Source organism: Giraffa tippelskirchi, chromosome 5 (genome assembly GCF_054371585.1).
Source record: "Giraffa tippelskirchi isolate mGirTip1 chromosome 5, T2T-mGirTip1v1.2.pri, whole genome shotgun sequence".
Lineage (NCBI taxonomy): Eukaryota > Metazoa > Chordata > Mammalia > Artiodactyla > Giraffidae > Giraffa > Giraffa tippelskirchi.
The window spans coordinates 179,087,151-179,111,273 of record NC_137279.1 but is presented as its reverse complement, the minus strand read 5'-3'; the positions used below and the strand labels follow the sequence as shown (position 1 = coordinate 179,111,273).

Sequence of the window (24,123 nt, the reverse complement as noted above, 5' to 3'; positions counted from 1 at the left end):
GATCTCCTTGCTGTCCAAGGGACTCTCAAGAGTCTTCTCCAACACCACAGTTCAAAAACATCAATTCTTTCGCACTCAGCTTTCTTTATAGTCCAATTCTTTATATCCATACATGACCACTGGAAAAACCATAGCCTTGACTAGATGGACCTTTGTTGGCAAAGTAATGTCTCTGCTTTTTTAATACGCTGTCTAGGTTGGTCAGAGCTTTTCTTTCAAGGAGCTAGCGTCTTTTAATTTCATGGCTGTAGTCACCATCTGCAGTGATTTTGGAGCTCCAAAAAATAAAGTCTCTCACTGTTTCCATTGTTTCCCCATCTATTCGCCATGAAGGGGTGGGACCAGATGCCATGATCTTAGTTTTCTGAATGTTGAGTTTTAAGCCAACTCTTCACTCTCCTCTTTCACTTTCATCAAGAGGCTCTTTAGTTCTTCACTTTCTGCCATAAGTGTGGTGTCATCTGCATATCTGAGGTTATTGATATTTCTCCCAGCAATCTTGATTCCAGTTTGTGCTTCCTCCAGCCCAGCGTTTCTCATGATTTATTCTGCATATAAGTTAAATAAGCAGGGTGACAAAATACAGCCTTGACGTACTCCTTTCTCTATTTGGAACCAGTCTGTTGTTCTATGGCCAGTTCTAACTGTTGCTTCCTGACCTGCATACAGATTTCTCAGGAGGCAGGTCAGGTGATCTGGTATTCCCATCTCTTTAAGATCTTAATTTTCCACAGTTTGTTGTGATCCATACAGTCAAAGGCTTTAGCATAGTCAATAAAGCAGCAGCATATGTTTTTCTGGAACTCTTGCTTTTTTGATGATCTAGTGGATGTTGGCGATTTGACCTCTGGTTCCTCTGCCTTTCCTAAATCCAGCTTGAACATCTGGAAGTTCATGGTTCACATACTGTTGAAGTCTGGCTTGGAGAACTTTGAGTATTACTTACTGATTACTATAAACCATAAGACTGCCCTATATATTTCTAGTAACAAACATGGAATCTGAGCTGATCAGGGAGAAAAGAGATTTACTTTGGAATTCCTATCATCACATGAAAAGAGGCTGACTGAGTTCTTACTGGGTACCCAGAACATGTTTGCAAAATAAGAAAGGAAACAGATATAAGAGAAGAACTGAATGGGCTTTAATTGGCTTTATAAGTACCAGAAAGCAGTTCTTTTTTCCCTGAAGGCTAGAAATAAAAGTCCATGATGCCAAATGGCAAAGAAGTTGCTCTCTCTGGCCTGAAAGATACAGACAGAAAAAACTAACCAATTATACTTAACAGTTCTGAAAAATCAGGGCATGCTATTCAAGTGTGAGTAGCTAGCAGTGAGATTAAGCTTCATACCAATTTAAAAGCGTCTTAATAATGAATTTCCTAAGTTATCCTAAAGGATTCCAGGATTTTGAAGTTTTCCCCATGAGGAAGCCCTGTCCTGCCATATTCTAAGTTAATTATCCTAGTGGAAAAAAAATTGAGGTGATGTCAGGGGACCAGGGATTTAATTCTAGTTCTGTCCCTTATGGTGTGACATTGAATTTGTCATTTAAACACAATCTTTTCTTATTTTCCACATGCAGATAATTAAATAATTTAATGCCTGTCCTACTTCAGAGAAAGACTGGAATATTCTCCAATATATTTTGATGCCATTAAGATTCACAGAATTACTCCCTTAATCAACAATACTTTGACAAAATTCTTGTACACTTGTGATTTCACATGGCCTTCATAATCTTGGGAAGGCTGACATTATCTTCTCCTTTGACAAATGAGGAAAGCAAGCCTCAGAGAAGTTAAGAGTGGCAGACCAAGGCATGATTGTAGCCTTTGGGATCTTCTCTGCACACATTCTGTCAGGTAGCTGAGGAGGAAGGAAGCAATTTCTTCTTTCCAGAGCCCAGGAAGTGGCAACTTAAATTATATTAATTTGACTGTATCAATAAATTTCAGCTAATTTTTTCACTGAAAATTTAGCAAATATTAAGTACCAAGGTTCACCAAATATCTAAGGTGAAAAACCTCCAACATGATTCCTATCTTAGAGGAGCACAATCTAGAGATGCTTAGAAGTAGATCTTTACACAATTAATCACAATTCAGTGGCTATGGACTCGGATAGGGAAGATGAACCTGGAACACAGTGGTCAGGAAATAATGGGGCCATGTCAAAAAGACATATGAGATAACTTCAAGGGGCTTCCACTTGCTACATCTAGGGCAATTTGAACATCAAAACATAATGATAATAAGAAAGGTGAAAGTGAAGTTGCTCAGTTGTGTCCGACTCTTTGCGACCCCATGGACTGTAGCCTTCCAGGCTCCTCCATCCATGGGATTTTCCAGGCAAAAGTACTGGAGTGGGTTGCCATTTCCTTCTCCAGCGGATCTTCCCAAACCAGGGATTGAACCCGGGTCTCCTGCGTTGTAAGCAGACGCTTTACCATCTGAGCCACCAGGGAAGTCCTGATAATAAGAAATTATTACTAAATAAGTAAGACTCAAAAGTCCATACTGATATAACTAAATTAAAAAAATAGAAGAGAAGGAAAAACTCTTGATTACAGTAGAATCTCAACTAACACACAGGGAAGAAATGAGGGAATTAGAAAATATTAGAAATTAGAAATTTCTAAAATTAGAAAGCTGGGCAATAACTGATTCAAGCGTACTCATCAGTTGAGGCTAAAACTATCAGGTGAAAGTTTGAGGAGAAACAGGATATTTATTGTCTCAACATATTTATCTACGAGACTATTAACTAATTATCTAATTACAAAGGAATGAAGTGAAGAAATGTGGTAGATACTGCCTGAACCAAGTAATCCAAATTACTGTCTGCAGTTAGGACAAATGATATCATGTATCCTCAAATACAACGCCTTGAGAAGACTGTCAGTTGTAGAGCCTTGCTGTCAAAAAGCATAACCTGAATCTAATCATGAAGTAACATTAGACAAACCCAAATTGAGACCCATTCTATAAAATAACTGGACAAATATTTATAAAGAAACATTAAGGTCATGAAAGACAAGGAATAATGATGAAGGAACTGTTTTAGATTAATGGAGACTAAAGAGACATGAGAAGTATAACTCATGATCCAGAATTTTCTTTTGGGACAACTGACAAGTTATGAATAAAGTTTACTGATTAGCCATTGGTACTGTACTGATACTAATTTTCTAGTTTTAATAACTGTAGAAACTCTGTAGATTAGCTCTTATACTATACTGATAATAATTTTCTAATTTTAACAGATGCACTTATGTCTATGGAGACATTTGCCCTTGTTTTTAGAAAAACATACACTAAGGTCTTTGATAGTAAAGGGATATTATGCATGCAAGTCATTGCCAAATGGTTCAGAAAAAATATGTATTATGTATTGAGATTAACAATGCAAATATGATAAAATGTTAATATTTGGAGAATCTTGGTGAAAGGTATAAGGGAATTCTTTGTACTACTGTTGTAAAGGTGAAATTATGTCAAAATAAAAAATTACAAAAAGATTCATGAGTGTGATGCCAAAATATATACACATGGGGTTATAAGAACCTGGAGGAGGGAGTGACTAACTCTGCAAAGGAAGGCAAGGAAGCAAAGGAGATGGGCAAGAGAGACTTGTCAGGCAAGATTTCAAAGTGATATTTTAACTAATCTTTTTTTGTTATGCCACATGGCTTGCGGGATCTCAGTTCCCCAGCCAGGGACTGAACCAAGACCATTGCAGTGAAAGCCTGGAATCCTAACACTAGGCCACCAGAGAAGTCCCTTAACTAATCTTTGAAGAATTAATGGTTCTTACATTAGAAAAGGGCAAGGGTGGAGGGCAAATAGAATATTTCACACAGAGGAGACAGTATGTAGAAAGGCATGGAACTGAAAAAGCATGGTTATATGAGGACCTGTGGGTAATTCCATGTGCTTAAGCCCATAGGAAGGAGAAAAGATGCTGGTGGGGCAGCTTGAGAAGAGTGCATGTGACATTTACGGAACTTTCCAGCTCTAACACAAAAGTATTCTGCCAACAAAGGGGTAGGTACCATGACTCTACATATGGAAAAGATAATGATGAGGTTCACTCTAAATAAAGAAGCACATCTAAAGATGTATATAACTGGCCTCCTCTCCTTGATAAACTGGTGATATGTGCACATATGTGTATACCTAATTTATTTCCTTGGCTATTATAATGATCAATAATGTCACTAAGAGGCAGACAGAAACTGTTAAGACCAAGAATGGAGAAAGGCAGTCGTTGACAAATGAGTGCTCCCTGATGATAATTCCTTTAAGTAAAATTACTCCAATGTTTATTGAGCATCTGCTATGAAAGTGATGCCCTACTACATGCAGTGGCGGTATGGATAATCATTGTCATTAACTTACTAGAGTGTATAAGTAGTATATACTGAGAGTCAAAACAATGGGCTTTGAAGTATTGCCTATGAAGCCTATATTATTATCTTTATTTAATTTATTAGGCAACTTAAATTTGAGTAACTTGGCCAAGGTCACATAAGTAATGATCAGTATCAGTTCAGTCACTCAGTCGTGTTCCACTCTTTGCGACCCCACGAACCGCAGCACGCCAGGCCTCCCTGTCCATCGCCAATGCCCGGAGCTTACTCAAACTCATATCCATAGAGTCGGTGAGTCGGTGATGCCATCCAACTATCTCATCCTCTGTCGTCCCCTTCATCTCCTGCCTTCAATCTTTCCCAGCATCAGGGTCTTTTCCAATGAGTCAGTTCTTCACATCAGGTGGCCAAAGTATTGGAGTTTCAGCTTCAGCATCAGTCCTTCCAATGAATATTCAGGACTGATTTCCTTTAGGATGGACTGCTTGGATCTCCTTGCAGTCCAAGGGACTCTCAAGAGTCTTCTCCAGCACCACAGTTCAAAAGCATCAATTCTTTGGTGCTCAGCCTTCTTTATGGTCCAACACTCACATCCATACATGACTACTGGAAAAACCATAGCTTTGACTATATGGGCCTTTGTTGACAAAGTAATGTCTCTGCTTTTTAATATGCTGTCTAGGTTTGTCATAGCTTTTCTTTCAAGGAGCAAGCAGTCACCATGTGCAGTGATTTTGAGCACAAGAATATAAAGTCTGTCACTGTTTTCATTTTTTCCCCATCTATTTGCCATGAAGTGATGGGACCAGATGCCATGATCTTAGTTTTCTGAATGTTGAGGTTTTTTTTTTTTTAATTAGTTTATTTATCTATTTTTTAACTTTACAATATTGTATTTGTTTTGCCATACATTGACATGAATCCACCATGGCTGTACATGTTTTCCCCTTCCAGAACCCCCCTTCCCACCTCCCTCTCCATCCCATCCCTCTGGGTCATCCCGGTGCACCAGCCCCGAGCACCCTGTATCACGCATCAAACTGAATGTTGAGTTTTAAGCCAGCTTTTTCACTCTCCTCTTTCACCTTCATCAAGCTCTTTAGTTCTTTACTTTCTGCCATTAGGGTGGTGTCATCTGCATATCTGAGGTTACTGATATTTCTCCTGGCAATCTCAATTCCAGCTTGTGCTTCATCCAGCCCAGCATTTCACATGATGTACTCTGCATATAAGTTAAATAAGTAGGGTGACACTATGCAGTCTTGATGTACTCCTTTCCTAATTTTGAATCTGGACATTGTTCCATGTCTGGTTTTAACTGTTGCTTCTTGACCTGCATACAGGTTTTGCAGGAGGCAGGTAAGGTGGTCTGGTATTTCCATTTCTTTAAATTTTCCAGTTTGTTGTAATCCACACAAAGGCTTTGACGCAGTCAATAAAGCAGAAGTAGACGTTTTTCTGGAATGTTCTTGCTTTTTCTATGATCCAACGGATGTTGGCAATTTGATCACTGGTTCCTCTGCTTTTTCTAAATCCAGCTTGTACACCTGGAAGCTCTTGGTTCATGTACTGTTGAAGCCTAGCTTGGAAGATTTTGAGCATTACCTAGATAGCGTGCAAAATGAATGCAATTGTGCCACAGTTTGAACATTTTTTGGCATTGCCTTTCCTTGGGATTGGAATGAAAACTGATCTTTTCCAGTCCTGTGGCCACTCCTGAGTTTTCCAAATTTGCTGGTATCTTGAGTGCAACACTTTAACAGCACCATCTTTTAAGATTTTAAACAGCTCAGCTGGAATTCCATCACCTCCACTAACTTTGTTCATAGTGATGCTTCCCAAGGCCACTTGACTTTACATTCCAGGATGTCTGGTTCTAGGTGAGTGAACACACCGTTATGGTTATCTGGGTCATTAAGACCTTTTTTGTACAGTTCTTCTGTGTATTCTTGCCACCTCTTCTTAATATCTTCTGCTTCTGTTAGGTCCATACCATTTCTGTCCTTTATTGTGCCCATCTTTGCATGAAATTTCCCTTGGTATCTCTAATTTTCTTGAAGATATCTCTAGTCTTTCCCATTTTATTGTTTTCCTCTCTTTCTTTACATTGTTCACTTAAGGCTTTCTTATGTCTCCTTGCTATTCCAAAGATGCTACACACTAAATCTCTAGAAACTGCAAATATGTTACTTACAGAGCAAAAGGGATTTTGCAGATGTAGTAAGATTGAACTCTTAAAATACGGAGATTATCACAGATTATTCAAGTGGGTTCAATATCATTGTGTGAATCCTTACAAACTGAGAGCATTCTCCAGCTGGAAGCCTGAGAGAAGCAGCAAGGGAAAGAAGAGAGATTCAAAGTATGAGAAGGACTCAACCTACTGCTGCTGACTTTGAAGATGAAAGAGGCTACAGATCAGGAAATGTGAGCAGCCTCTTGAAGCTGAGTATTCCCAGTCAACAGTCAGCAAGGAAATGGAGACCCAAGCCTACAAGTGCATGGAACTGAATCCTCCACCAACCTGAATGCACCTGAAAGTGATTCTTCCCCTGAGCCTCCAGCCAAGAGTTGGCTGGCTAATACCTTGAGACTGGAGCAGAGAAACCAGTGACCTCACTCAGACTTCTGACTTACAGAACTGTGATAATGTTGTTTTAAACATGTTGTTTTAAGCCAATAGGTTTCCTGTCATTTGCAGCAACAATAGAAAATTAATACACGGTGGAATTTCAGAGATGTGGGGTATTAGCTGCAAGGGAGATGCAATATCTAGGGAGAATTTTAAAAGACCAGAGATAGAACATGTTTGTATGCTAATGAGGATGTTTCAGAAAGGACGGGTTTGTAGAGGAAACAAGTGAGGCAGATGAAAGAGAGGCAAGAGAGGATGCAATTGAGAACAAGTGGAGGGGCTGGCCTTTGACAGGAGTAGGGACTTCTCATCTATTTTAAGAACAAGACAGGTACCATAAACTGTGCTGTGGCCTCTATGCATGTGTGTGTTTCTGTGTGTGTGTGTGCACTAAGTTGCTTCAGTTGTGTCTGGCTCTTTGCGACCCTAAGGACTGTAGCCTGCCAGGCTCCTCTATCCACAGGATTCTCCAGGCAAGAATACTAGAGTGGGTTGCCATGCCCTCCTCCAGGGGATCTTCCTTACCCAGGGACTGAACCCGCATCTCCTGCGTCCTGCATTGGCAAGTGGATTCTTAACCACTAGCTCCACCTGGGAAGCCCCTGGCCTCTCTATGCTGCTCTGCAAAAGCCTGCTTCTGGGCAATCAGTGGTGATACTGGACCCTTCCCTTTGAATATGTTCTGTTGGCTCCTTAAGTGTAATCCGTTCAAATCCAAGACCTGTTTGGAATGTGGATGTAGGTGTGTACCTGATTTTTTTTTTACGACTTCATAGTTAATCATTCTCATTTAACATAAGTCAGTGGCTAACGCTTGTGCTTTGGAGTCATAAAGGCTTGGATTTAAACTGTACCTCTACCATACATGAGTTTTATGACACTTGGCAAGTCACAAACATACTGGGCATTTTTTCTAAAAATTGGGATTAATAATATTTATCCCAACACTGAAAGAGTTAGAATAATATAAACTATCTTGCATAGTGCCTATCACATAGTAGATGCTCAGTAAACGGTAGCTACCATAATTATTCTCCTACCTAGCTGTTCTTTCATATGTCAACAGTTTTCTTTTATGGTGCAAAAATACTGGCAAACAATACATTGATTGATAGATTCTAGTAAAAGACTGGCATGACTGAAATGTCAGACTTAGTGAAAAGTGCGTAGGCTTTGATATCAGAACAACCTGGTTTCCATCTTGAGTCTGCCATATGTGTAAGCGGTATGACTTTGTATAAATCATTTAACATTTCTGAGACTACTGTCTCCTCTGGAAGATGGAGGTAATCTCATTCACAGCACTGTCTGAAAATTATATGAGAAGTTGGAATAAAGTGCCCAAGACATATGAGCGCCACAATCAATGTTTATTTCCTCAGTTCTCTTAACCCTCAGAGCAAACAAACATATACATGTCCTCATTAACTTTCTCTTGAGTTCTTAGACTTTTGATGAAATAAAGTATTTTCTTTTTTTTTTTAATTACAAGCATTACTCTAGAAGAAAAGTGACAGTAAAAGTAGGTTAAGAATTCAGGTCTCTTCATTCCTTGTCCAGTACTCTTTCCCCACTCATGTGGGAGCATTCACTTAGACAAACACAATCCTTCCCTCAGTACATTGAATCTGTATCTACTCTATTGCTTGACCTCTTGTTCTGCCTGTTTCTTTTCAAACTCTTAGCTGTTCCAGACTTTAATGTGCAGGATAGCTTCATCAATCTATTAGTATTTTGGCTATATACTACATTAATATAACTTCTCATCTTGGGGGAATAGGAAAAGAAGCTGTTCATTCTCTAACAATTTTCACTACTCTAAGTCTTGCCTTTCCAACTAGCTATATAATTTAACCACAGCATACTTTTTTAGTGCTAGGGGTAACATACTCATTTAAAACCTCCAATAGCAGGTTCACTGGACCCATACTAGTAGAGCAGAAATTAATAAGGTTAGAGAACAGATCTCTTTAATAAATCAAAATCCTAGGTTCTAGCAGGAAAAAAACCAAAATAGACCAATTATTACCTAACTTAAGAATAAACAAGATAAAGCACAAATATAAAAACAAGAAGTGACAATGGGCAGAAAATGATGGACTCAAAATCAACTAATAAAACAAGAGACAACTTTGCACTCTTATGCAAGTAAATCTGAAAACCCAGATGGAATGGCTAACTTCTTAGGAAAATGAAGTTTACCAAAATTGACTCTAGTAAAAACAGAAAGCTTAAACAGGCCAATTCTGATGGAAGAGCAAAGTTATCAAGCAACCACACAATGAAATAGCAGGCCCAGATGGCTTGCTATTCTAGCTTGCATTCTAGCAAACCTTTAGACAGCAGACAGTCTCAAGGGTACCTAAACTGCTTCAGAGAACAGAAAATGGAAGAAATTCCTTCATTCTTCTTATGAAGCAAAAATTACAGTGACACTTATTATATGAAAAATGCAGCAAAAGATAAGAAAATTACAAGTATAATTTAAGAATATTGATGCAAAAAGCCTAAATAAAGTACTAGTGATCAGATTCTAACATCATACTAAAAAAATAATACACCTTTGAGTAAAGTGACAAAATTGAAATATGGCTGATAGATGAAAACATTATTATCAATGTTAAAAATGGATATAAAGACAGAGCCAGATAGGGCAAAAAAATGTTAATTGGTGGATCTGGGGAAAGAGATTCTTTGTACCATTCTTTCAATTTCTATGAACTTGATATTATACCTAGGCAGAAAGTTAAGAGACTGTACCATGACCAAACTGGGTTTATAAGAGGAATGCAAAGATATTTTAATAACAGGAAGTCAATTAACAGACTATAGTCATATGACCTATATCCATAAATACGGAAAAAGCTTTTGAGAAAATTTAACACTCAAGAAAAGTGAGAAGAGTTGGCTACTTCCTTAACAAGATAAATACATATACATAAAGCCTAAAGCCAATTTCTTAATGGAGAAACACAAGGAATTACCTTAATTACCTTAATTCCTATTAAGGTAAGGAAAAAGGATCCCTACTATACCTTCTCTAATATTTTGGGGTCCAAAATTACCACAGATGGTGACTGCAGCCATGAAATTAAAAGACACTTACTCCTTGGAAGGAAAGTTATGACCAACCTAGACAGCATATTAAAAAGCAGAGACATTACTTTGCCAACAAAGGTCTGTCCAGTCAAGGCTATGGTTTTTCCAGTAGTCATTTATGGATGTGAGAGTTGGATGGTGAAGAAAGCTGAGCGCTGAAGAATGATGCTTTTGAACTGTGGTGTTGGAGAAGACTCTTGAGAGTCCCTTGGACTGCAAGGAGATCCAAGCAGTCCATCCTAAAGGAAATCAGTCCTGAATATTCACTGAAAGGACTGATGTTGAAGCTGAATCTCCAATACTTTGGCCACCTGATGTGAAGAACTGACTCATCTGAAAAGACCCTGATGCTGGGAAAGATTGAAGGCTGGAGGAGAAGGGGACGACAGAGGATGAGATAGTTGGATGGCATCACCGACTCAATGGACATGAGTATGAGTAAACTTGGGGAGCTGGTGAAGGACAGGGAGGCCTGGCGTGCTGCAGTCCATGGGGTCACAAAGACTCAGACATGACTGAGTGACTGAACTGAACAAGAAATATGCAACATCTTTACGAGAAAATTAGAAAACACTCTGAAAAACACAAAAGAAGACTTGAAGAAATAAAAAGACATTTTTGGTCTTGCATGTCTCAGTATCATCAAGCTGTTAGTTCTTGCTAAATTAATTTACAAATTGAATGCAATCTCAGTAAAAATACCAAGAAGACTTCCTCCTCACCACTGAAGCAAGAAGAATTGATATTAAAGTTCATATAAAAAAAACCCAAAACAAACCCATGAGAATAGTGCTAAGAAACAATGAAAAGGAAGAACTATGAGAAGAGACTAGCTTTAGCAGATGTTAAAACAAACTACAAAGCTTCTATAATTAAAATCATGGGAAAAAAATAAATAAATAAAATCATGGTACCGGTGCATAAATAGACAGGCAGAGCCCACTATACACATAAATATGGTATATAACACAGCTGGTATATCTTGAATTACTGGGGCAAAAATGGACATTTTAATAAATGATGGTGGAACAATGAATGGCCATTTGGAAAAAGATAAAATTGGATCTATTTCTTATAGCATAGACAAGAATAAACTTGAAGTGTAGATATCTAACTATAAAAAATGAAACTATACAAGTACTAAAGGAAAATATGCATGAATTCTTTTTTTAAAATTAGTTTTTATTGAAGTATAGTTGCTTTACAATGTTGTGTTAGTTTCTACTGTACAAAAAAATGAATCAGCTATACATATATCTATCCATTGTTTTTTAGCTTTGATTTGCATCCCATTTAGGTCAGCACAGATCACTGAGTGGAGTTCCCTGTGCTATACAATAGGTTCTCATTAGTTATCTATTTTATATGTCAATCCCAATCTCCCAATTCATCTCTCTCCCTACCTCCTTGGTAACAATGAGTTTGTTTTCTATATCTGTGATTCTATTTCTGCCTTCAAATAAGTTCATCTGTATCATTTTTCTAGATTCCACATATAAGCAATATTATACAATATTTGCCCTTCTCTTTCTGACTTACTTCACTCAGTATGACAATCTCTAGATTTATCATGAATTCTTATAATAAAAGGTTGAAAAACTTAACTGTAAAATAAAATTTGTGATATCAAAAAACATAAGCAAAGTACAAATTGGAAGGAATTATTTATAATATGTATCACAATAAAAGTCAATATACTTAACATAAAAAAGTCATTTTCAAATTGAGGGGAAAAGAAGACCAAAAATCCTACAGGTAAACGAGCAAAAGAAACAAACACATCACACACACACTCAAATATAAAATGGCTTTCATCCAACAACACAAGAGAAGACTCTACACGTGGACATCACCAGATGGTCAACACCGAGATCAGATTGATTATATTCTTTGCAGCCAAAGATGGAGAAGCTCTATACAGTCAGCAAAAACAAGACCAGGAGCAGACTGTGGCTCAGATCATGAAATGCTTATTGCCAAATTCAGACTTAAATTGAAGAAAGTAGGGAAAACCACTAGACCATTCAGGTATGACCTAGATCAAATCCCTTATGAGTATACAGTGGAGGTGACAAATAGATTTAAGGGACTAGACCTGATAGACAGAGTGCCTGATGAACTATGGACAGAGGTTTGTGACATTGTACAGGAGACAGGGATCAAGAAAATCCCCATGGAAAAGAAATGCAAAAAAGCAAAATGGCTGTCTGAGGAGGCCTTACAGATAGCTGGGAAGAGAAGAGAAGCGAAAAGCAAAGGAGAGAAGGAAAGATATTCCCATCTGAATGCAGAGTTCCAAAGAATAGCAAGCAGAGATAAGAAAGCCTTCCTCAGCGATCAGTGCAAAGAAATAGAGGAAAACAACAGATTGGGAAAGACTAGAGATCTCTTCAAGAAAATTAGAGATACCAAGGGAACATTTCATGCAAAGATAGGCTCAATAAAGGACAGAAATGGTATGGACCTAACAGAAGCAGAAGATCTTAAGAAGAGGTGGCAAGAATACACAGAAGAACTGTACAAAAAAGATCTTCACGACACAGATAATCACGATGGTGTGATCACTCACCTAGAGCCAGACATCCTGGAATGTGAAGTCAAGTGGGCCTTAGAAAGCATCACAACGAACAAAGCTAGTGGAGGTGATGGAATTCCAGTTGAGCTATTTCAAATCCTCAAAGGTGATGCTGTGAAAGTGCTGCACTCGATATGCCAGCAAATTTGGAAAACTCAGCAGTGGCCACAGGACTGGAAAAGGTCAGTTTTCCAATCCCAAAGAAAGGCAATGCCAAAAATGCTCAAACTACCGCACAATTGCACTCATCTCACATGCTAGTAAAGTAATGCTCAAGGTTCTCCAAGCCAGGCTTCAGCAATACGTGAACCGTGAACTTCCAGATGTTCAAGCTGGTTTTAGAAAAGGCAGAGGAACCAGAGATCAAATTGCCAACATCTGCTGGATCACTGAAAAAGCACGACAGTTCCAGAGAAACATCTATTTCTGCTTTATTGACTATGCCAAAGCTTTTGACTGTGCGGATCACAATAAACTGTGGAAAATTCTTAAAGAGATGGGAATACCAGACCACCTGACCTGCCTCTTGAGAAACCTGTATGCAGGTCAAGAAGCAACAGTTAGAACTGGACATGGAACAACAGACTGGTTCCAAATAGGAAAAGGAGTACATCAAGGCTGTATATTGTCATCCTGTTTATTTAACTTGTATGCAGAGTACATCATGAGAAATGCTGGGCTGGAGGAAGCACAAGCTCGAATCAAGATTGCCAGGAGAGATATCAATAACCTCAGATATGCAGATGACATGACCCTTATGGCAGAAAGTGAAGAAGAATTAAAAAGCCTCTTGATGAAAGTAAAAGAGGAAGGGGAAAAAGTTGGCTTAAAGCTCAACATTCAGAAAACTAAGATCATGGCATCCGGTCCCATCACTTCATGGCAAATAGATGGGGAAATGGGAAACGGTGGCTGACTTTAATTTTTTGGCTCCAAAATCACTGCAGATGGTGATTGCAGCCATGAAATTAAAAGACGCTTACTCCTTGGAAGGAAAGTTATGACCAACCTAGACAGCATATTGGGAAGCAGAGACATTACATTGCCAACAAAGGTCCATCTAGTCAAGGCTATGGTTTTCCCAGCAGTCATGTATGGATGTGAGAGTTGGACTATAAAGAAAGCTGAGCGCTGAAGAATTGATGCTTTTGAACTGTGGTGTTGGAGAAGACTCTTGAGAGTCCCTTGGACTGCAAGGAGATCCAACCAGTCCATCCTAAAGGAGATCAATCCTGGGTGTTCACTGGAAGGACTGATGTTGAAGTTGAAACTCCAATACTTTGGCCACCTGATGCGAAGAGCTGACTCATCTGAAAAGACCCTGATGCTGGGAAAGATTGAGGGTGGGAGGAGAAGGGGACTACAGAGGATGAGATGATTGGATGGCATCACAGACTCAATAGACAAGAGTTTGGGTAAACTCTGGGAGTTGGTGATGGACAGGGAGGCCAGGCGTGCTGAGGTTCATGGGGTCACAGAGTCGGGCATGACTGAGCGACTGAACTGAACTTTGACCTAACAATACCACTTCTTTGAAAATTTACTCTGAAGATAGGATTCCAAAATACAAAATACATGTGAATAAGTTCATTAATTGTAGCAATATTTGTAATTACGAAATACTGAAAACTACCTGATGCCCAAACAAAGGAGACTGGCTGAGTAAACTATAGTGGATATAGACAACGGAGAATCTACAGCTTAGAATAAAGGTGAGCTCTGTGTACTCACAATGTAGTGAGCTCTAGGGTGTATTGATATGTAAAAATAGCAAGCAAAGTGCAAAAGAGAATAAAGTATGCTACCTTTTTATTCAAGGGTAGGAAAACATACTTGTACCTGCTTACTTTATGAAACACTGGAAATATAAATCAGAAAGCAATGAAAGTGACTAAGTACTTACAAGAATAGTGGTGGTGGAGGAAACAGGTTGGAAGGAAAGGGACAAGAGGACAATGCTTTCAGTAAACTTTTTTGTATAGTTTTGACTCTTGGAAGCAAGTTAATTTTGTATATTTCAAAGAATAAAATTAAGTCAACAAAGATGGGGGAAAAATGAAACCCCAAAGTGAAGGTAAACAGAATTAATGAACCCAACTATATTTTAAATAAATAACATAATCACAGTGAAGGAAAAAAAAAAGAATGTAAGCAACTTTTGAACATAATATTTGATGGAAAATGCCAATAAATCCTGAGCTCTGTTTTTTTCTTCCTCTTCTTCATAGTGGTGTGTGTATAGCAATTCTGAAATTATTTTCTGAGGAGTATAGGACTGATGTTGGTAGGAACCAAAGTTCTTATTATAGAAAAAGGGATATTCAAAATTATTTCACCAACCTGTAAATGCTGGGAATGTTCCCAGGCAGTTGTTGGAGAGCTTCTCTTCTCTATCCATACTCATGCTCCTCAAGATAAGTGGTTCTTAAGCTTTAACCTGCATCAAAATTACCTGCAGGGCTTTTTAAAACACAGATTGCTAGGTCCCAGTCTCTGAGTTTCTGATTCAGTAGGTTGGGAATTTGATTTTCTAACAAGGTCCCAGGTGATGCTAATGCTGCTGGTATCTGGACCACACTCAGAACACAATCCTAATTTTTAAAAAAAGAGCACAACCTCATATGACCTCATCTAGCCTCATGGCTTTAAATTCCATCTATAATTAACTTCTGCATTTATAACATTAGTTCAGAAAATTTCAGAATCTTGTTTTAATAAAATTTCTCACTTAAAACCCCATTAGGAGTTTATCAATGAAAACATTAATATGTCTAGAACCAAACTCCTGATTCTCTCACCTCTTGCTTCAAACTTGCTTGTCTCTTTCCTACTTCATTCCATCTTCTCAAATGACTCAGGCTAAAAAGCCTGGTGTCATCCTGGACTCCTATGTTTTTATCATATCCCATTCCTATCAGCAGTAAATCCCATCACCTCTAACTTCAAAATACATCCAAAATCAGACCATTTCTCACCACTCCTCTCCTACGTCCTAGGTCTAAGTCACCATTATCTTTAAGTTGGGTTATTGCGATAGCCTCCTGCATGGCTGTTCCTGACCCTCTAGTCCAATTTCAACATAGCTACCGGAGTGATCATCAGGTATCATTCTTGTGCTTGAAATCTCCAAAAGCATCCCATTTTAGACAGAGTTAAAGCCAAGTTCTTATGCAGATCTACTGAACCCTGTAAGACCCGATTCCTCATTATTCCTCTGACCTAATTTGGTACCACTTTCCTTTGATTACTTTAACAACACTGTTGTTCCCGCTGTGTATACTAAGCTAGTGATTCTCAAACATTTTGGTCTCAGGACAACTTTACATTCTTAAAATTTAGGGAGAGTTGAAAAAACCTTTTGTTTATGTGTGTGCTGCTCAGCTGTTTAGTCGTATCTGATTCTTTGCAACCCCATGGACTTATAGCTCACCAGGCTCCACTGTCCATGAGATTCTCCAGGAAAGAATACTGGAGTGGGTTGCCATTTCCTTCTCCAGGTGATATTCCCAACCCAGGGATCGAATCCAGGTCTTCTGCTTTGCAGGCAGTCTCTTGCATTGCAGGTGGATTCTTTATAGACTGAGTCACCAGGGAAGCCCGTTTATGTGTGTATTATCTATCAATATTTATCCTATTAGAAATGAATGACAAATTAAAAAATTTAAATTAACAAAAAGCATGTTAATACAACATATTTCAATGAAAATCACTGTATTTTCGAAAGGAAAAAAATTCACTGAGAATGGTATTGTTTTATATTTTCAGAAAACTCTTTAATATCTGACCTAATAGCAGACAGCTGGATTCTCTGCTTCTGCATTTAATTGCCACTATGTATCATTTTGGTTGAAATACATGAAGCATACAAAGAAAATCCAGATTCATGGAGACATGTAGTTGAAAAAAGGAGGAATATTTAAATAAAATTATCAGGTAATTGTGGATATTCCCCTCTGATACTATGTTAAAACTCAGTAAGTTTCCTAAATATTAGTTGAAACAGAATCTGAGGCCATACAGTGAATTTTTCATATTCTGTTAATGTTAAAATCCATTGGTCAGTCTCACACTTTGAATGGATCTTTTATCCACAAATGATTTTGTAACATTATGCATTGGTCATTTGGAAAATATTGTGTCACTGAATTATGCAGATTTTCCAAGGCTGATATTTCATTATGCAATATCAAAAATTCACAACAGTTGCTATCATCATAATCCCATCAGAAAAGTCTGTATAAGTACTAGCAAACTGTTGAGATATGGTGGCAGATATAAGTTTTCAAAAATTCTAGTTTTCATTTGACTTTTAGCATTGTTGGCAAATGCTATTAGTTTTTTTCCTTGAAGTGACAAGCTCACTTCACTAATTTTTGGGAAAATGTCTGCCAAATACCAAATCTGAATAACCAGCAGGCCAGTTATTCTTTTAAGTGAAAACGGTGTTCAATTAAAACGTGGCTGACAGGTCAATTTTACAAGTACTTTTTCTTGAGGCAACCACGGTACTTCAGTATGCGGCAGAATTATTTTATCCATACTTCTCATTTCCTCACGAAGAATCTTAAAAAGAAATCTAACAAAATCAACCAAATTTGGTAAAATTTATATATGTATATGATATAAATAAATTTTGCTGCTTAAGCAAGGACATTCTTAAGTGAACCTGGATTATTTTTCTCCCCTGCAACGCATGTAGTAACATTACTGTTACTATAGCTTAGTGTCATTGCTTTTATTCGTGCCAAAGTGCCAGCAGTTGTATGCTTTTATACCATCAATGTAAAAAAAATCCCAAGGAGAAAGACAAATAGAGTCAATGTCATCATGAAAATAGTTTTAAACTCAGATCCTATGAAAGCATCTTGGGGATGTGATCTAAGGACCACAGTTTGAGAATTGCTGCACTGAACAATCTATTGCTTTTGTGCACTTAAATGTGCAGCTCCCCTTGTCAGGAAAAAATTTTTTCCCCAGCCACCCATTATGGTATCATGGTACCTTTCAGAGGTGCTTTCCTGATCACTCTGTATAAAATAATACCTCCACTTACTCCCTGCCTCCCACACCCCAACTCCTGCCACTTCTCATTTCCCTCTTCCTCTTGACCCTATTTAATCTTGCCGCAGAGAAATTATCACTATTTACTTGATTATTTTAAGTCTCTTCCAACTTGCATAGAAATTTCTAAGGGCAATCTATTATCTCCACCTACTAGAATTTTCCTTTTACATGGCAGGTGCTCAAAACATCTTAACTGGGTCAATGAATATAACCTATGATTTGATTCTAAGATTTTGGTTTGTTTAGACTGCTTTTTCAGTAGTTCATGTCTTAACTCCCTAGCAGAATAAAAACTACAAGAACAAGCTAATCTACATTCCACATAGTCCCCCCAAAGATTCTGGCACAGACCTTGGACATATTATGTGCATTCCATTCCCCAGGGAATACTTGCAATATTACAACTCTGAGTAATGGCTATTTCCAAAAGATAGCACACATGTGGAATGGTAGACAATTGGCAAAATATTTTACTACTTCTTTCTGGTTTGCAACAATTTCTATTGTAGGAATACATATAAAAATGATGATATCTGTTTAGTTCTTTGGCCCATTTTTTGATTGGGTCGTTTATTTTTCGGGAATTCAGCTGCAGAAGTTGCTTGTATATTTTTGATATTAATTGTTTGTCTGTTGCTTCATTGGCTATTATTTTCTCCCATTCTGAAGGCTGTCTTTTCACCTTGTTTATAGTTTCCTTTGTTATGCAAAAGCTTTTAATTTTAATTAGGTCCCATTTGTTTATTTTTGCTTTTATTTCCAATATTCTGGGAGGTGGGTCATGGAGGATCCTGCTGTGATTTATGTCGGAGAGTGTTTTGCCTATGTTTTCCTCTAGGAGTTTTATTGTTTCTGGTCTTATGTTTAGATCTTTAATCCATTTTGAGTTTATTTTTGTTTTTATGGCTAACAAACACATGAAAAGATGCTCAACATCACTCATTATTAGAGAAATGCAAATCAAAACCACAATGAGGTATCATTTCACACCAGTCAGAATGGCTGCTATCCAAAAGTCTACAAGCAATAAATGCTGGAGAGGGTGTGGAGAAAAGGGAACCCTCTTACACTGTTGGTGGGAATGCAAACTAGTACAGCCACTATGGAGAACAGTGTGGAGATTCCTTAAAAAACTGGGAATAGAACTGCCATATGACCCAGCAATCCCACTGCTGGGCATATACACCGAGGAAACCAGAATTGAAAGAGACGCGTGTACCCCAATGTTCATCGCAGCACTGTTTACAATAGCCAGGACATGGAAGCAACCTAGATGTCCATCAGCAGACGAATGGATAAGGAAGCTGTGGTACATATACACAATGGAATATTACTCAGCCATTAAAAAAAAATACATTTGAATCGGTTCTACTGAGATGGATGAAACTGGAGCCCATTATACAGAGTGCAGTAAGCCAGAAAGAAAAACAACAATACAGTATACTAATGCATATATATGGAATTTGAAAGATGGTAACGATAACCCTATATGCGAGACAGAATAAGAGACACAGATGCATGGAACAATTTTATGGACTCTGAGGGAGAAGGTGAGGGTGGGACGTTCTGGGAGAATAGCATTGAAACATGTCTATTATCATATGTGAAACAGAACACCATTCCATGTTCGATGCATGTGACAAGGGCTCAGGGCCGGGGCAATGGGATGATCCAGAAGGATGAGATGGGGAGGGAGGTGGGTGGGGGGTCCAGGAAGGGGAACACATGTAAACCCATGGCTGATTCATGTCAATGTATGGCAAAAACTATTACAATATTGTAAAGTAATTAGCCCCCAACTAAAATAAATAAATTTATAAAAAAAAAAAAAATGATGATATCTTGGCTCCCTGGCTCTGGGTTTCCCATCCAAATACATGCTGGGAGTAAAAAAGTCATTCTGATGCTGCTTTCTGGTTGGTTTTAAGCAGAAGGTTCTTTGTTGAACACACAAATATATATTTCAAAAATGAGAAGATCAGGCTCTGGCAGCCAAGATCCTTAAAAATACTCTATTTCTTTGACTTGTATTTCTGGGAACCAACGAGGCTTCCCTGGTGGCTCAGCACTAAAGAATCCGCACGCAAAGCAGGAAACACAGGTTTGACCCCTGGGTCAAGAAGATCCCCTGGAGAAAAAAAAAAAAGAAGATCCCCTGGGAAAGGAAATGGCAACTCACTCTAGTATTCTTGCCTGGAAATCTCATGGGCAGAGGAGCCTGGGGGGCTACATATAGTCCATGGTCACTAAAGAGTCAGACATGACTGAGCAACCAAACAACAAATCTGAAGGACATGCTTCTTAGAACTGAAACATTCTTAAATATGTTTATCAAAGAATTACTGTAAAAGAATTTTGGAGCACCAAACCAAGGGAATAATTAGGCAAACAACTGCATATCCATTCGACTAAATTATGTAATCACTAAAAATGATGACTATAAAGACTTTGGAATAACAGAACAAGGGAGATGATATAATGTTAAGTGAAAAACAATATAAAATTTAACATTTAATTAAGCTGTATTTCAAAGAATTATTTCTAAAGACTAAAAATCAGAATAAAATATACAAATAGCTAACAATGGCAAAGGAGAAGAGGAAGGTGGGAAATTCAGAATAAGTGACTAGGTCCAGTAACAACAGACACTAACCTTCCATCCTATTTCAATTACTAATCAGATAATATACCTAAAACAGAATCTTAATATATTAAGTGCTGAAAGGTAGCTTACATATCATCTAGCTTAATCTCCTTTTTTTTTTTTTTTTGATAGATGGAGAAACTAGAGATTATAGGGAAAAAATACTTGCTCATGATCTTCTAGGACATTAATGACTAAGCTGGAGCTGGAACCATGGACATTTGAACATGATGTGTGATTCTGAGAAGTTATTTCATTTCTTTGCATTGTTGTTTCTTCATTTGTAAAACAGATAATAGTACTTTCCTAATGTGTTACTGTTAAGATTATATGAAATAACATATGATGAGACTACTATGGCACTGGCCACATAGTGACCACAAACATTAGAGCCTCTTTCCTTCTAACTGCTACACGGGAGGCAGAAGACCAGAATAAAATGGGGAGGATTAGAAAAAGAAAGAAAAAGAGGAAAGCAGCCAAGAGGTACGCAAGGCAGAACAATGCTTGAGATCTGTTGGTTGTGTGACTGAATCATTGTTTCAGTAGAAGATAGTCAATGAGAATCCTGTCCTAAGACCAGAGTGAGCCCACTTGAGTTGATAAAAGAGTGTGGACAAGTCAGTGTCCTGCCTCCCTCTCCTCACCTTTTGCTCATCCCTCTCAGGCTAGTAATTAGAATGAAATCATTCTGGTGGTCTCCATTTCACAGGGGGTAATTTGGGCAGTATCTGTGACCAGCTGGGATAGGGACTCCACACAGTAGCAGCAATTTCTAGCCTTTTAACCTAGTTCAAAGAAATGCCTATTTCTTCACATGATAGTTTTTAATAACTCTGAGAACCTTTAATTCTGCTCCAAAATTGGCAATGTGCAATATGGCTAAGTATACAAAAGGGAAGTATATACTAATTAAAAAAATAGATGTACAGTAATTATTTCAGTCCTTGAAATAAAAGGTTAACTAGAAATCAAGTTAGCCTGTCAGAATCTGGCTCAGAGTACTGTACCTTTAAGGATGGGAGAAACTGTATCTTTCATCACAAATTCACCTGGACAACTAGTCTTCTAGATTTGCAACTTTGTTGACTGATTTCAGATTAGTTTCCTGGTTTTTATACTGCCTATGCCTAGATCTGCCATTTTCTGCTGATGACACAGTCTATCTCTAATTCTGTATTTATTCCATTTAGTTTATTTTAGTTTGACATCAAAGTCCATGGTTTCCCCAGCATCTCCCCAGCATTTCAGTCTGCTTCCAGTTCGAAGATTCTTTAACACTAAAAGCATAAAAGAATGTGGCTCAAAAAAGAAAATGCCTTTTCCCAGAAAAATTGTCCTCTAAATGTCTCAAATTCATTTCTTTCACTCTAACCACTACCTTAAGTCAGATCCTCATTATCTCTTGCCTTGGTCACTGAAATGGCCAACCAACTGGTCTCCCTGCCTCTAATTTACCCTCACCCATCATTATCCTATCATCTATCCCTTATCTAACAGGTCATAAAGATCTGTCTAAAAAACAAATATGATCACGTCACTCCTCTGATTAAAATCCTTTCACGGTCTCTTCTAACTTTCAGGGTAAAATCTCTTCTGAATAGGCCCTGCTTATTAATTTACATCATCTGGTTTTAGTTTTCCGACATAAGTTGTGTTTCAACTTTCAGAATCATTTTTTCCCCTACGCTTGTGCCTTGTACATGTTAGTCCACCTGGAATGCCCTTTTCTATTACATCTCTAGTTGGCTAACAATTCTAGGCATGCTTCAGCAAATGACACAAATTCCAAGAAGCCTTTTCCAATCTTCCCTCTTTTTCACCTATTCAATTTGTATGGTATTATTTTGAACTGTATTTCTGGGTAATTCAAATATTACCTTCTATTTTTGACAACAATCTTAGAAGCACCTTTTGTAATACACAAAAACTTAAACTCACCTTACTTATCATCATACAAAAACATATCTGATAGCTAACCCAAATAAAACTTGATGAGGTACTGGGTCTCAATTTCTTTATTTACAAAATAACATCTTTAGACTATAAAATGATTCATATTTTTTGAGAGCTTAGTATGTGCTAGATGTTGTTCTAATATGCGAACTCATTTAACTCCTTACAACAATCATGTGAATAGGAACTATTACTGCCTTTAACTTATAAAGAAACTAAGACAGTGTTAAATAACTTGTTCAAAGTCACACAGCTAGCAAATCTCTAAGAAGATCCATTTTGAAAATTCTATGAGAATTCCACCATTCTAAAATACCCAGATCTAAATAAGATGTAGAAGACAGTCAAACGAGCAACTGTTTCTACCTTATATTTTATTTATCTATATATCATCTCCTCTAATAAATTATGTTCTCTGCTGTACATGCATTAGAAACTCAGTAAATACTTTTGAATGAGTTTACTGAATTCTCAGTTTTTAGCATCATGTATTTCACTGAAAGCCAGGTGTAGGCCTACAAATATTACTGGGAAAGATAAAAAAAAATCCAATTTCTCTTCAATGTTAATGTGGAAAACAAAATTAACACCTTTCTGTTAGTTTTGATGGGGTTGGGGGCTAACTTCCAACAAGTTAGTCTAGGCCTCCCAGGTGGCGCTAGTGGTAAAGAATCTGCTTGCCAGTGCAGGAGATTTAAGAGACAGGTTTGACCCCTGGGTTGGGAAGATCCCCTGGAGGAGGAAATGACAACTTACTCCAGTATTCTTGCCTGGAGAATCCCATGGACAGAGGAGCCTGGCAGGCTACAGTCCATAGCGCTACACAGAGTCAGACACAACTGAAATGACTTAGTACGTGCATGCTCGCGCACACACACACACACATTAGTCAAGATGAGAATATTATTTTATTTTTGATATGGTTAACATAATTTTGGAAACAAAAACACACATAAACAAATATGAGAAAAAAGAAAAAAAAGGTGTGGTGATATGTTGTCACTAAAAAGCACAAGTAACCAAAGAGGCTTCACAAGCCCCTATCCAAATAGGCTTTTGGCCATAGAAAGCAGAGTCGGACTACCAGTTGCTATACCAGCACTGGGAAGAAAGGTCAGAGACACCAGGATGCACTCAAAATATCCTGGGTGAGGGAGTCTTTGATGGCTTTTCCACTCCCTTTTATTTTCACAAAAGTTAAATTTCTTAAAGTCAAAGTGAAGTCGCTCAGTCGTGTCCGACTCTTTGCGACCCCATGGACTGTAGCCTACCAGGCTCCTCCGTCCATAGGATTCTCCAGGCAAGAATACTGGAGTGGGTTGCCATTTCCTTCTCCAGGAGATCTTCCCAACCCAGGGATTGAACCCGGGTCTCCCGCATTGCACGCAGATGCTTTACTACCTCAATTGGCACAGCTGATCGCACAACTATATATACAGGTGGTTCCACTCTATTATGAATGACTTCTCCTGTGAGAACTATTGTATTTCATTTTCTGTGGCTGAACAGCTGGCAGTAACTAGCCTAGAAAACTAACTTCCCTTGTCCAGCTGTATAGTAACTAGTTATTGGTGTTTTGAAGGATTTATTTCCCAATCTTGATCTTTCTCATTAGACTCCCAACACACATTCCAAACTCATCCAAACCCCCAGCTGCTGGGGTAAAAAAGGCCCCTGGAGTTTCTGATAGATTCCACTATGCATTTCCAAAATCACAGATGGAAACTGCTTGTGTGAGAATCACACTTTGCAGTTCTCAAAGGGCCTTAACATTCATTA

At 38.0% G+C, this 24,123-nt stretch overlaps 1 protein-coding gene and 1 non-coding gene across 51 annotated transcripts in view; both read right to left on the bottom strand.

Annotated features, from left to right (window-relative positions):
- The window catches only part of SCMH1 (Scm polycomb group protein homolog 1), a 202,021-nt gene that overhangs the window by 51,737 nt on the left and 126,161 nt on the right, over window positions 1-24,123 (bottom strand). The window lies entirely within an intron of this gene.
- TRNAC-ACA (transfer RNA cysteine (anticodon ACA)) lies at window positions 2,395-2,466 on the bottom strand. The gene has a single exon. It is a non-coding gene; the product is annotated as a tRNA-Cys (tRNA).